Here is a 16084-nt window from a genome sequence, read left to right as displayed (position 1 = left end):
ATCTGGGCATCTGCAGGCTGGGAGCTTCCTAGGATGAACAGAAGGACGGGTCTGTGCATGTTCACACATCTCATTTCATTCATTCACACTTCAAAAGGCTCCAGATTCTGTTAGAATTTTAGCTCTTTCTTATTCTCAGTCCATTTTTGAAGCTGGCATGAGTACGCCTGCGTTCCAGGTATAATATATAGCTCCTCACTGCCTCCCACTTCCAAGTCTTGCTACCAAGTATGCCACTCACATTTTCCTCCTTTCAACACAAACATGATGGTTTTCATGCTTTCCTTGCAAATGATGGATGGTAGCTGAGCTAAATATGGAGACAGGGGTTACGGACACATTTTGTTCCTATTAAATGTTCTACTTCTGTGTTATTACCCTTCTCGGCTTCACATTAACTCACTTCCTTCCTGGTATCCAAAAAGAAGGTGCCTATGATTGGAATCCTGGAAGTGAAGAGCTAGACTCCATATTCTAGATCTATCTTTAGGTTTAAAGAGTGTCTCTATTTATTTGTAATTTCTTTTTAGGATGGAGTAAATCACCTGTCACTTTTGTGGTCTAAGATAAACATGCTCCTTGAAATTTGGTACACCTGGGTTTTTTGGGTTGTTTTTTTTTTGTTTGTTTGTTTGGTTTTTTTGTGGCCGACTGATGAGGTGAAGGGTGAATTGTGAAAATGGCACTTCTGGAAAACTGATGTTCAAAATTCTTCTCTAACTTTTAATAAGCTAAACCTGGGGGCTTGTGAAAACCCATAAATACTGACAAAAAGTTGAGTCCAGGCTTTGGAAATGAACACAACCAGCTAGGTCTCCTGTTTCTGCCTCTCACTACCTCATGACGCTTGTTTGTACTTAAAAAGCCTCAGTTTCCCAGTCAGGGTTCCCACATTGCATCTGAGCGTCATGTCTCTTTAGTCCCCTTTAATATAGGACAACTCCCTCGGATTTTTAAAAATTTCATTTTTGCTGTCTCTCTTGACATTAATATTTTTTAGTAACTCAGGACAATCGTTTTGGAGAACATCCTACATTCTGAATTTGTTCTATTATTTCCTCATGATTAGATTCATATTAAAAATATTTGGCAAGAATACTTCAAAGTTGATGTATACTTTTCACTGCATCTCATCAAATGGCACATAGTAGTCCCATTAGTAGGGAATACCAAATTTGATTACTTGTTTAAGGTAATTTCTGTCAGAGTTCTTTATTCAAAAGGGACTTCTCTTTGTAATTAATAAATAATATTTGATGGGGTAAAAATTTAAAACTGTATGAATATTTAGTCCCTCAAAAAATTTCATCCAGTGGTTTTGCAATCCATTAATTATTCTTCCATGAACCATGTATTCATTTATCATTTATTTATTTAGCTTTGCAAAACAGCAGTTTTTTTAAGTCTGCCATTTCTTCTGCATGTACTTAATTGGCCTTCTTTTGTAAAAACAACTTTCCTTTTTTCTTTTTTTTTTTTCTTTTTTTTTCTTTTTTTTCTTTTTTTTTTCCTTTTTTTCTTTCTTCCCCTCTATTTCTCTTTCTCCCTTTTTGAGCATCACTATGAACTGGTAGATTTTTTTAAAATCAATGAGCTCGCACTGTCATTATTATGTTGATGTTCAAATTTGCCAAGAATGTGATCAGTGGAAGTTCCCTCCAAGGGGCTCCTAAAAATTTTTTATCTATTTGTCTGTTTTGTTTTTAGTGGTTGCATAGAGTTTATGATGTGCATATCTAACTGATCCCATCTACTTTCAAATATTGTATTGCCTTACAAATAGTTTAAGAACTTTACAACAATATGCTTCCCTATCTCCCCTCCAGTCCTTTGTGCTATTGTTATCCTACAATTTACTTCTGTATGTATTATTAAACAATTGTTATGTTTGCTTTAAGAAGTCAATTACGTTTAAAGCAATTAAAAATGAGAAAACTTTTCTTTTATTTACCCACATATACATCATTTTCTATCCCTTTCCATTCCTTTGTGTAGATCTAAACATCTATCTGGTACTTTGCATCTACTTAAAGAATTTTCTTTATTTTCCTAAGCAGGTCTGCTTGGATTTTCATTGTCAAAAACATCTTTATGTTGCTTCTTTTTTGAAAGATATATTTGTTGGCTATAGAATTTTAGATTTTTTTCTTTCAGTATTTTAAAGATGTCATTTCTTTGTCTTTTAACTTGCATAGTTTCTGACAAGGAAACTGCTATAATTCTTCTGTTTGTTTCTCTATTAATAATGTTTCATTTTATTTTTAGTTGCTTTAAATTTTTTTTTAGCACTAGTTTCAACAATGGGATTATGATGTGATATAGTGTGGTTTTCCTTTAAGTTTATCATGTTTGGGGTTCACTGTGCTTCTTGATCTGTGGATTTAGATATACAAGTATATATAATTATAATACAATTATACATATAATTTATATATAATATAGGACATATATATTATAATTTAATTTAATATATGTATTTTATATATACATATATTTTGGACATTTTGGCCATGATTTTTCAGATACTTTTTCTTCCTCCTCAGAGTTCAATTCCATGTATATATATTGCTTGCTATTGCTAAATAGCTCTTGGAGCTTTGTTGTTCTCATATTTGTTTTGTTGTTCTTCTTTTTCCTCTTCCTCTTCTCCCACCTCCTTCCTCCTCCCCTTTCTTGTCTTTCACTTTCTTCTTCTCTTCCTTCTTTAGTTTTTTTTCTCTGTGGTTCATTTATTAGCACCTATTTCTATGTTTCAAGTTCACTGACATTTTCTTCTTCAGTTAACTGCTGTTAATACCATCTAGTATATTTTTCATTTCAGATATTATATTTTTCATCTCTGGGATTTCTGCTCATTATCTTCATGTTTTCCCTTACCTTCTGATGAATATCAAGCATATTTATAATAGCAATTTTAATGTTTTTGCCAATTTGAACATCTCAGTCATTTGGAGGTAAATTTTTATTGACTGACTTTTTTCATAGACATGGGTTATATGGTACTACTTCTTCATTGGGTTAGTCATTTCTTATTTGATGCTGGACTTTGAGATTTTTAGGTTGTCAGTGCCATATTTTGTAGTATTCCTGTAACTATTGTTAGAACTTGTTCTGGCATGCACTTGGAATTAATTTCATTCATCACGCTATTTGGATTAAGTTTTGTTGGTACAGAGCAAGAACAACTTTGTCTAGTGCAAATTTATTCACACTACAAAGATGATATCTTTCTGAGATTCTATCCAATGTCCCATGTGTTATGGAGTCCTTCTCCCCTGTCTGGTGGAAACACAAATTATTCCTAGCCTCATTTGACTCTAGGAATTCTTCAGCCTCCTACTTTCCAGTAGTCCTTTCTTTGGTCTGGAGTATTTCCTTCTAAAGCACGTACAATACAGTACTCTGCTTCAGCCTCTCCAAATCTTTGGAACTCAGTTTCCTCTTTTCCAGTATTTTGCCATGAAAATTTTGGCTGCCTTGGCCTCTTTGAATTATAAATTTTTTTCTCTTCAATTTAATGAGACTCCCAGCCCCTGGTGGAGTCCCCCTTCCTATGCTGCAGTCTAGAAATTTCCTTCAAGCAGTAGGCCGGTTCATTTGTAGATCTAACTTTGTTTCCTTTTCACGGGAGTATATATCTCAGGATAAATGTATATCCCAGGTTTCTAGTTATTTAAGATAAGAAGGTAAATTAGGTGTCTGTTACTCTATCACTGATGAAAGGAAAAGTCCTCTTTATCTTCTTGGCAAGTTCTCGTCAGTATTTGATTACCTTTTTGCTTTCTAACACAACCAGATGTTCTATGCTCATCTTGTGTTTTTCCGGTCCTGAACTCAGAATCAGCCATTTCTTCAAGGCGCTCCAAATCTTTAGTAGACAATGGTCTTTAGACAATGAAATACGGGTGCTACATTTGCTCATTTATACTGTGGTGTCATTCCATCTGTAACTTTTTAAATCATTATGTCATACTGATATCTTGAATTTCAAGCCCAACAGTATTCTCCTCACCTCCCCTCATGCCATATATCTCTCTCTTTTTTAGTACAGCTAGAACCCTAGTTCCCAACACATCAATGTATTTAGTCATTTGCTCCGTACACATAGAAATAATTTCATAATTATTCTACCAACGCCACTAACTTAATAACAAACTTATTAAGTAAAATTTAGGATTTTTTTTGTAATTATTCTTGTCTTTAAAATACCTCCCATACAAGATATACAACCAGAGTACTGCATTCAAAATTATTTAGATTTTAATTTTTTCTGTGATTTTGCTATAAATTTGATATATAGTTAAGTTTATTTTTCTGTTGTTTTTATTTAATTTTAGGATTTGCTCTTACTTCACCATTTTTAATTAAATTTTATTTTTTGATCATGTATAATATTTACATAGTATGAAGATCAAAACCAACAGAGAAATCTCACTCCTATTCCAGTCCCCTCTACTTCATTCTCATGAACCCTTGGAATTAACCATTATAATTATTGGTTAATTTTTTTTTTATAAATGAGCAAGTACACATATATGAGAGAATATATATATTCTTATTTCACTACTCTTTCCTCTTTTGTCATGTATAAAAGAAAAATCACTATATATGCTCTTTTTTTTTTCACTTAACAAGGGCACACTATATAAAAGATGTCTCATAGGCATCCAATTGTAGATATCAAACAGAGCCTTAAGATTTCTTCCTGATAAGTTTCTCTACCAAATATCACATAATTTTACCTTGCCAGTTATCAAGCAATATTTAATTTTGGTTTTGTTAAAGTCAATTTCTCTTGAAGTTTCCTGTATATAACTTTAAGACAAAACTGATGCTCTCCAAAGCACAGTTTTAAAAGACAGACTTCTCTTTATCCTGAAAAATTGGAATCACATTATCCTGTTATCATTGACCCCATTTTTCAAAACTCAATTCTCTCCAAGTACGACCTTTCAGAACTCTGCAAATTAACCACAGCTTGGTTAATTTGAGGAGGTCCGTGAATGAAATTGTCCCAATTCAGATTTAACTTCCCTGTTTTCTTCTAAACATCTGTCTGAAGGTCAGGGACAGTTTGAATTCTATATTTGTTCTACAAGCAGGTTTCTGTAGGTCCCAACCTGAAATTGTGGGCAAGGAAGAGTTTCTGTTACTTGATCAATTAAAGTGACCTTAATATAAAACACACAAATAAATAAAAATTGTATTTTCTGAAGAACTAACATTGAATAAATGTTGTTAGCATTATACAATAAGAGTAGCTGATATTGATAAAATTTAATAGACTGTCTCAGAGCACTTCAGTGCTATGAAATTTTCATTCTTTCAATAGTACAATGCTACCAAGTGGAAGGTCCAGGCTGGGGCTGAGCAATTGCACACCTGAATAAATCAGAGCTTTTGCCCTCAAAGGTCTTACTGACAGTTGAGGAGACAAGTATATTCACAGATATTATTCAAGTAAGACGTACTGCATATTATCACGAGAAGAGCTGTAAGTAAAAGACAATGAGGGTTTGGTGACAAGGACATTAATTCTGATCGTGGTATTTGAGAAACTTCTTGGAGAACATAAGATCGAATCTCAATCTTGGAAGGCTGAGCGGGATTTTGACAGCAATGAGTGACAATTGGTTTTGACTTGCGCTAAAATGGCCTATTTGAGGCTGTTGTAAGACACAAAACACAAGACAGTTTTAATTAAGACAATTCCAGTGAGAGTGAGAGGACAGAGAGATTCAAAGGTCAAATGTCCAAAACCAGGAAGATCCCAGCAAAATGTCATTGATGACCATCAATACACATTACTGCAAAGAACCTAAAATAAAGATATAATACCTTGGAGTGCTGAGAAAACAAAGTGAGTTTTCTGATGGATTTATTTTACTTTCCCCACAGGATTATCATGAATATCAAGAAAAGTGAATGTGAAAAATATTTCGTTTGTTGTGTGGTGTTCTTGTTATTTCTATTAACAAAAAGAGCAATAATAATATGGCTATTTAAAGGTGTCTTTTTTTTTTCCTTGTGATAAGCCTGGAAGTGAAATGAAAACAAAGGCTGAAATGAGTTTTGCTGTAGAAAATAATTCTACAAGTTTCAAGTAAACCAACTGTAGCTGCTGAAATTGAACATATTGGGTTCTGCTGTGGAAGAATAAGGGCCTCCAAACTCACTTTTAGCAGGAAAATGAAGTTTTTTTCTTGATGAGAAGAAATCTGTTGAATTCAATACAACAGTTCCATTTTTCCTAAGAGTGCAGGATGGGTTGTTGTAATGCAGTGTTTTCATGAATCTTTATTTCCCTCTTTCATAGGGAGATAAGTGAAGACTAGTTGTGGCATGAAGAGTCCCATTCTACGACCACCTCCCTTATGGTCTCAGAGGGACAAATTCAGGCCATAAACTCCCAAAAGAATGTATCATAATCACCATCATCATTGCCATAGACTGAATGTTTGTGTCCCCCCCGCCCACCACCACCACCAAATTCATATGTTAAAACCCAACCCCCAGTGTGATATATTTGGAGGCAGAGTCTTTGGGAGGTGATTAGGTCATGAGAGTGGAGCCCTCAAGGATGGAATCAGTGCCCTCATGAAAGGGACCCCTAGGATCTCCCTTGCCCCTTTTGCCATGTGAGGAAGCAGTGGAAAGACAGCCAACTCTGCACCAGGAAGCAGGTTCTCACCAGACACCAAATCTGTCAGCACCATGATCTTAGACTTCTCAGTGTCCAGAACTATGAGAAATAAATGTGTGTTGTTTAAGCCACCCAGTCTATAGTATTTTTGTTATAGCATCCTGAATAGACTAAGACAATCACCCACACAGCGTTTTAATGATTATCTGGTTTCACGTGACAATGTGAACTGAGAGAGTGACCCTGGCCTTGCCAGTCCCTACTGGTACAGACACAACCATAGGCACAGACATTATAAATATAGCTGAACAACATAGGCAGTGCAGGATAAGTTTCTTATAAGCAAGAAGGATTAATACTTAATATTCATTGGGTGCATGTTACACACTCAAACACTATTGTAACAGATTCTCATATTTTGTCTTATTTAATTTCAAAATCAAATAACCATTTGAGGTAAGTCTCATTCTTAACCTCCCTTTACTGATGAGAAAACTGAGGCAGAGAGGATTAAATATTCTCAAATACTCTTTTTGCCCTAGATTACACAGGATTTTAACTCAAGCCTTAGGGCTTCAGACTTCCCCTTTTTAACCATGGCTTATTATCTCCAACACCACATTTTACGGATTAAAAATAGGAAGGAGGGGCACCTGGGTGGCTCAGTCGGTTAAGCGGCTGCCTTTGGCTCAGGTCGTGATCCCGGGGTCCTGGGATCGAGCCCCGCATCGGGCTCCTTGCTCGGCGGGGAGCCTGCTTCTCCCTCTCCCTCTGCCTGCCTCTCTGCCTACTTGTTCTCTCTCTCTATCTCTCTGTGAAATAAATAAATAAAATCTTAATAAATAAATAAATAAATAAATAAATAAATAAATAAATAAAATAGGAAGAATTTATAACTGATTGGAGTCTAACAAAAGCATCAGAGAGCCCCATCTGTAGATATGGGGTAAAGAGATAATGTCAGCTTCTTGGATCAGAAGAGAGAGAAGAGAGCAAATAAGATAGGCCTGGGTTTGAATTAGAGCTCTATGCTTACTAGCATTGTGACTTTAGGGAGCTACTTAGCCTCTGCATATCTGTTTCTTCATCTATAAACTGAGAATAAAAATCACAAGTACAGCAAGGGCTTGCAGTGAGGTTTAAAGAGTGAATACATGTGAAGAACCTATGGGTAGTGGATGGCACATAGAACATATTAAAATTACTATTACTATTATTATAGGTAAGAATTCAGCTACCAAGAAGCTCCTCAAAGGACAGAGCTTTATGTTCTTGTACTTGGTTGGTTGTTCACAGGTACCAGAACATTTTCTCCTTGGTTAGGGAAAGTTCTGAATATAGGAAAGATTGAGGAATTGAAGGCTCATTCCAGCTGAGACCCAAGCTCTCCAGCACTGGTTCTCCATTCACGACCTTGAAGTACACCTCTGATGTGGCTTCCTTCCTTCCCAGGACTCCAGCCTGGCTTCTGGCTTTCATGGGGTAGATTCTCCAGCAGTCAGGCTCATTCTCAGTGACTTCCTCCTACAACAACCACAGACTGCACAGCCACTCAGCCTCCTGGGTGCCCACCTCTCCTGGGGATACACAGAGACATTGTCTCACCGGGGACAGGCCCTGTTTTGAAGAGAAGCTCGGCCTCTTAGAAACTGGAAAGAAAGCTGAAAGTAAAAGTATTAAGACACAAGTAAGGGAGTTTATAATTTAGAACAGAAAAAGTCTTAACAGATCTGGCTCTAACTCCTCTCATAAAAGATGAGAACATTTAAAACTAGAAAAGGGATTTGCCAGACATCACTTAACCAGAGTTAGCAGAACTAGAATGGCCAGACTCCCTGGTGGAAGGGTTGATGTTTTCAAATTATGCGCCTCAGGGCACCAGAGTTTCTTTGATGTTCTCCAGAGATTTCTAAGGGACAAGGGAGCAGGGAGACTTCTAGACATTTCCTTAATGAGCACACCTCCACAACAATATAGTTTACATTGGGGCTTCTAACTAAGACTGGTTTTGTAGGAAGGGCTCTAGGGCAAAAAGAATATTTGAGAACCACTGTCCTAGACCTTTTTGCATCTCAGACACTCATCATTGATTGAACAATTTCTAGAAAACAAACTTGAAAGCTTCACCAATTATGGAGCCTTTTGTTAAATATTCCAGGGGCCATTGAAGCCATACAATTACACTACAGGCCATCAGATAAATGTTGAAATAAATATGAAAATAAAAGGGGGCATAAACCTCAGGATGTTTGTGTGTGACTTACATGTGTTTATGAATTTTATTATTTTGCAAATTAATAGTAAATAATTTGAATAAGACAAATATGGCAAGAGTAATAAAGACAACCTCTGCAATATTTTTCAGTTGCCTACTATGTGTGTCACAAAAGCTTTGCCTGTAGCCTGAATAAGTTTCTCACACATATGTGCTATCAATATTGAAATGTATCTAGATGATTTGACCACTGATAAAATCCAATTGCATCTTAAAATGTTGAATTGATGTTATATTTTCAAATATTTCAGATATTTTCTCAGTCAACATTTCCCTTTAATATAGATCTAAGATTTTTTTAATCATGAAAAAGACATTCCTGTGTGTGAAAGTTTAAGGGACTCTGGTTAGACTGCAAGACAGGAATGAGTTTTGAATAATAAATTCTGCTGTGCCATGCACATAGTGCATGGAAGTTTACTGAGCATTTCTAGGTTATTGCAGGTAATCACTTGTTTTTGTGAGCCTGGCCATACCCATTCTTTCTTTTATATATTACCACTTGAATTCAATAGTCCTCCAATCAGAAGGAGAGGAAGTGAGCTGGTTACATTATCTGGATATTAATAAAAATTAAAACTTTTTCAAAAGAGATGTAATATAACTTCTTTATTTCTCCTCAATACACGAGCCTGTAACCATGCTGGGAGAAAAGCCCTTTACAGAAAAGTTAGCACTTGCTCAAGATAAATGTTAATCATAAAAGACAAGTACAAAAGAACAGATAACCTAGTCATTTACCATAGTTAGCATTATCATGGAAGAGTGGGGCAGGCAGTCTGATAAAACTAGAAGGAAGTGGGATTGCCCACTTAATGTTTATTTGGTGACTGGAGGAAAATCAGGTGGGCTCAGCTACAATGAAAATCTAAAGGAACTGGGATATCACAATACAACCACCTCAGGAATATTGGGAACACTGGACAAGTAATATATCTTTGTGTGTGTGTGTTTTCTTTTCTGTTCTTAATCTCCAAACACAGTGGGTGGTGAACATAAGGCCAGTTGGAGCCTGGAGGGGCCTCCTCTCTGGAGTGAAGAGACAGCCCTGCAGTGAGAGGCCACTTGATAGCCAGGAAGGCAGAGTCGGTCACCAAAGGGTGAGGTCATGACAGAATCCAAGAATGCATAGTCAATTTAGTGGAAGGGGATAGATGAACAGAAGGGAGAACCAGAAGCCCCAGATGATTAGAACAATCATCTTTTTCTCCTGGTTCTCCACTCTTAAAACTTGAGCAGACACAACTCTGAAAGGTACCTCAAGGGCCAATCTGTCCCTAGTGTTTGCGTCACAAACAGCTTTTGCAGTATAAGCTATCTTTTGACACTGGGCTTTAAATGAATACCCTGCATGTCAGGGAAACACCCAACACCTTTCCAGCCAAGAGCAATAAATGTTCTGTTGCTCTTGAATTCTTGAAATCGTAACTGCTTAAGGTGGTTATCTTTCCAGATGACAGATATTCTTTTGTCAAGGTGGCCTTCTGTAGGCCAGGAAGAGGGATCTCACTGGGAACAGAATAGGCCAGCACCTTGAGCTTAGATTTTGCAGCCTCTAGAAGTGTGAGAAATAAACATCTGTTGTTTTAAGTCGCTCAGTCTATGATATTTGTTATAGCAACCCAAGCTGACTAATACATACAGTTACAAAGCAGTCAGGTACCCCTTGACAGTATGTTGCTATCTATGACATTCCTTTTATTTTCACAAATACACTGAAATTTTTTTTGAGAATAGCCAGAGATATGTGAAGAGCTCTCGGAAGATTCCCTCAGATCTTGAAAATCGACCCTCTAAGCAGCATGGAGATTTGAGTGTGTAAGCTCATGATAGCTAATTTTTCTGGTTCAGAGAGTATATAAAAGGATCTACAAGAACTAAACAAAAAAGAATTGTACCAAACTGGATTAACTGGAGCTCCTCAAGTGAGGGCAAGCCCAGAACACCTGCCAACAGTTAAAGATTGTGACCTACAGTCATTGTAACAAATTGCATAAGACTGATTTGGCAGAATTCCAGGTAACACCTCACTGAGAATTGCTACCAGGAAATTGCTAACAAAATGCCAAGAAAAAGTGGCTGTGAGGTGCAAAATGCAGCCCCCTTTCTCCAGTATAAGAATTGTATTTTTTTATTCCCATATGTGTATGATATTTTAGACTTAGAGGTTCAAATTTTGATCTGTTTAATAACATTCTCTTAAAATAAATGTTAAAACCTCTTGGTCCATAAAGTTGTAAACATATCATCTCCTGGGGAGGGGCGATGAGGCGAGTATGCAGCAAACAAAGCTGTAATGGGAAAATGAGTATGAAATCACATTCCCACAGACGTTGCAGTTTTAAAACAATTGGCTTTAAGTTCTGTGTCGTTTCCTTTGCCTCAACTTCCTCCTCCTATCAGTCTAGCCCAATCAGGTTTCTCAAGTGACTGAAGATCAAAATATCAGCATCTATTCCACACCTAAAGAATCTTCCTTTACATTTCCTGGGTGAGTACAATGTAGACTTTAATGTTTCCATAAGCAGAGATCAACATCCATGCAGTGTGGGGTTTGGTGACGCACAAGTATAGCATGAAACATCTTCAATAAATCATATTCGCTGTGTTTCCTATTCCCGTAATGCAGGAAGTGCTGGTTCCACAGGCCCCTGGGCTCTCAGAGATAAGGAAAGCTCTGCAGTGCTCAGAATTTTCAGATAGAGCTTTGGAATTTTGCATGAGATATGGAGTATGCAGTCCTAGACTGAACAGATAGGAAGCTGTTCCTCAGGTGTCATCACCCACTGGAACTGTCTGTCCGGACCTGGAAAACATGGATAGCTGAGATTCCTCTCTGGGTTTGAGATAGGCTGTTGTGTATATGTTTAGATAAACTTATACCCAAGTGCCCATCCAGCCATTGCTGTGGAATTTCGTTCATGAGAACAATGTCCATAGTAAAGGAAGCAGATCAAACTGTGTTTGGTAAGTCTGCATATGAAAGTGGGCTTAGATTTGACATCCTGGAGTCTGGTTAAAGGATCAAATGAATCAGTAGATAAATTATTAACCGTTTTTCTTTATGTGACTTGAAACACGTTCCCATCCTGAAGTAAGGTAGGTTGTAAGCCATAAGGTAAAGCATGATAATAAGAGTTGTGAAGTCTGCATTCTGGAAGCTTTTTTTTTGTTTGGAAGTTTCTGCGGGGGTGGGGGGACATGGGGGGGGTGGGACAAAAGCAAATATCTACATTATAAAAAGATGATATGGGTAATCCCAAACAGGGAATAGTCAGAAACATTTAAATGCTTCTCTTATAATGCTCAATAGAAATAAAGCAGGAAATAAAAGTTAAATACATCATAAAGTGTGCATGATGGCTTCAGTGTAGAAATTGTATGTCTGTTAACATGGGCTGAGGGAAACATAAAGAAATGAAAGCAGTCATATTCTTTTTTTTTTTTCTTACACAAAGGCAATTTATTCACAGAAAACAATAATTTGAGGAATCCTGTTCATAGATGGCTACCACGGTTGACCCCCTTTCCTGAGTGTGCTGTTGGAGGGGATGAGGTTGACATCCTCCATCTACCTGATCTTCATTCCTGAGTGGATGACTGGGCTCCAGGTCCAGGGGTCTTGGTTCTATTTCCTCCTGTGGCCGGAGTTTGATGTGGAGGGCAATGATGCCCGGCTCCTTGCATCTCTGGGCTATATCCTGGGCAGCCCACATGGCAGCGTAGAGAGAGGACTCATCTTGGTCAACCTTCCAGTCACCCGGCAGATGGTTTCCTTACCAGAAAGATTGGTGACATGGACAAAAGTGTCATTGAAGGATGCAAAGATGTGGCAGCCACCAAACACATTTTCTCCTTCAGCTATGTGAGGTCCAAGGCTGATGACCTGTTCTTCCTTCTTTTCCTTCCCCTTGCAAGATTCCATTTCTGTGCATCTTCTCCAGACTCTGCCATCAGAAAGGGAAAGTAGTTATATTCTTGATGGACAGTGGGTCTTTTTGTTCCACTGTGATCGTGATACATACGGTGTATAACGATCGGAACAGTGGGCAACGTAATTCCTGCTTTCTTTGCAATTTCTTTGGAATGTACGTTGAATGTGTTTTGATGTTAGGGAATTACTCAGAGATCTACTGTACAGCCTTGTACCTTTGGGCAACTGTACTGTATTGTACACTTAGATTTGTTAAGAAGGTGGGTAGATCTCATGTTAAATGTTCTTACTGCAATAAAATAAATTTTAAAAAATAAAATAAAGGAATGCTTGGAAAACAGGCTCATTTTCTTTTTTTAAAGATTTTATTTTATTTATTTGACAAAGAGACAGAACGCGAGAGAAGGAACACAAGCAGGGGGAGTCGGAGAGGAAGAAGCAGGCTCCCCGCTGAGCAGGAAGCCTGATATGTGGTTTGATCCCAAGACGCTGGGATCATGACCTGAGCCGAAGGCAGATGCTTAATGACTGAGCCACCTAGGCGGCCCAGCAGGCTCATTTTCTTACTTTGCTCCCAGAACTTGTTCATATTAAGCATGTCCGTATATTTTCCTAGGCTGCACAGCTTCCCCTCTCGGATTTGTGTATCCCAAATACTTCCCTGAGGTGGGTAAAGGAAGTATGTAAGTGTTTGACTTTTAAATATTTTCCTAATGAAAGAATCTGGGTTTGTGGAGACTTCATTGGTCGTCTTGAACATGTGCTCACTTCCACATCTTAAGTGGATCCTACTGAAAAGGGGCTCTTTTTTTTTTTAAGTGTCAAATCAATTCTACTGAAAATTCTGCCAATTGAGTCAGACCCAGTGCTCAGATTAAATCTCTAGAAGTAATATATGGTCTCTCTCTTTTTCTCACACAGCATATCTTGTCCTTACCATATAATCTAAACCTTATAAATAAAAGTGTGACCATTCCTTATGACTTCCACCATTGTCACTCTTGTCCAAGTCACCATCCCTTGTTCCTTGAGGTGCTACAATATCTCCCAACTGGCATCCCAGCTTCCACACTTGCCCACCCTAGAGTACATTGTCTACAGAGTAGCCAAGAAAGATCTTTCAACATCCTATTCTGACATTGTGGAAGGCAAGAGAGTACCTTGAGAGGATGGATTGGAATTGGAGGTATTGATGTGCAGTCAGGTCTTCTAAAATGTGTAAATGTTTCAGTATATGTATACATCCACATGCAGATATAATATAGACACACATATGTACACATGCGTGTACATTTCCTACCTCTGTCTGCTGAAAGAACCTTGGAGCAATGACACTCTCAGTAACAAAATGAATGCAGCCCCCAGATCTTGACTTCTGACACCATCTCCACTAAAAGGAATCAGAGATTCTCAGAGAAATGACAGTTTTCTAGGCTGGGTAAGCTAAATACAATAAGATACTGAAAAATTGCTTTTGTTGAGGAACATGGCCAAAAAGAGAAGACCACCAACTGACCTGTGAGCTAGATCTCGGCACCCTAAGGCTCCTCACCCCTTCCCCTGTCCTTGGAATGTGAGTTCAGCTTGCCTTTCCCACTCCCAGAGGCTGCTCCAAGGACACAGCCTAAAGATGACGATGTGATGTTGAAAGTACCTGCACAGTATACGTGACTGAGCCATTAGGGCCTCTCAAGATTTGGAAGGCAGGTGTGGGAATAAATTCATTTTGCTGCTGCCCAAGACAAGCATCATATATAAGTTTTCTTTGTTATTATTAAAATTGCCACCTACCAATTTGGAGTGGCCTGCCTCTTTCTTTGGTCTATACCAGCCCTCTGCATATGGGGGCTGGATTCAGATTACGTCAGGAAAGCTCCTGAGAAGATTGTGTGAGAAGGTTGTGAACCTATACCTTTTTGTCAAAAACTTAAGGAAATGCCCCCCCAAAAATGAGGAGGACTTGTCACAAGGACACAGGGAATGGCTTGAAGGAGCTCCCACTGGGACAATTTGAGAAATAAATTAATTAAGGGTAGTAATTAATCATAAGCCATTAAAAAGTAGAAAACTACAGTTCCACACTCATAATAAAATGAAATAAAGGGTGAAGAAGAAGGGAAGGCTCTTGCTTACAGTAGCATGTTTACTTGCTTACAGTAAATGCAGAGTGAGTATTGAATATGGAAAATCATCATTTGGTAAGTATCACAGTAAAGAAGAATTCAGGCAAGGATCATCAAGAAATGTTAAATCTAGGGAGTAAATTTTGGTAAGGACCAGGATATCTGCATAATTGTTTATTAGTAGCAAGGAGAAAATAGTAACTATACAGTGGACACACTGGATAACACCATGACTGAGTGATTAAAATTATTATCACAAAGGATGGGCAGATGGACATTGCATGTCTCCAGATGGGATATCCTGAGAAGGACAAACATCAGTTCTATGTTATTTCTGCCAAGAATGCATAGCCTGAATCTAATCATGAGAAAATGTTAGACAAACCCAAAATGGGGATTGATCTATTAAAATGGGGTGGGCAGGGCAGGGATGGTTGAGACGTGGGAGACTGAATGCTTCAAACTGTCAATAATCATAAAAGGGAAAAAGAGCTGGGAAATTGTTCCAGAATAAAAGGGTAAGACTTGAAAACCAAATTCAATATATGATCCTGGACTGTATCCTGTACTGGAAGAGAAAAAAAAAAAATGCTATAAAGGACACTACTGACTCAACTGATATAATTGGAAAACAGATGGTATTCTGGATAAAAGTACTATATTAATAATAAATTTTACTTAGGTTGATAACTTCTTTGTCATTATGTAAAGCGTATTAGTCAAGGTTCTCCAGAGAAACAGAATCAATAGGATATAGATGGATGGATAGATAGATAGATGCATACATACATACATAGATGATAGATGGATGGATGGATGAATGGATAATAAGGAATTGGCTCACATAATTATGGAGACTACAAATCCCAAGATCTGCAGGGTGAGTCAGCAAGCTGGAGAACCAGGAGAGCTAATGTGTAGTTCCAAACCCAAGGTCAGCAGGCTTAAGACCCAGGAAGAAGCAAAGTTTCAGTTTGAATCTGAAAGCAGGAAAAACACTGATGTTTCAGTTCAAAAGCTATCAGGCAGGAATAATGCTCTCTTACTTGGAGAAGGTCAGAGTTTTTATTTTATACATGCTTTCAGCTGATTGGATAAGCTCATTCACA

The 16084-nt window shown here is 37.7% G+C and overlaps 1 pseudogene; it reads right to left on the bottom strand.

Moving 5' to 3' along the window:
- Nucleotides 1-12426: 12426 nt before the first annotated feature.
- Nucleotides 12427-12843, bottom strand: LOC110583214 (annotated as a pseudogene).
- Nucleotides 12844-16084: the final 3241 nt, after the last annotated feature.

Source organism: Neomonachus schauinslandi, chromosome 8 (genome assembly GCF_002201575.2).
Source record: "Neomonachus schauinslandi chromosome 8, ASM220157v2, whole genome shotgun sequence".
NCBI classification, from domain to species: domain Eukaryota; kingdom Metazoa; phylum Chordata; class Mammalia; order Carnivora; family Phocidae; genus Neomonachus; species Neomonachus schauinslandi.
The sequence above is the reverse complement of the archived record's forward strand: the minus strand, read 5'-3'. Positions and strand labels throughout refer to the sequence as shown.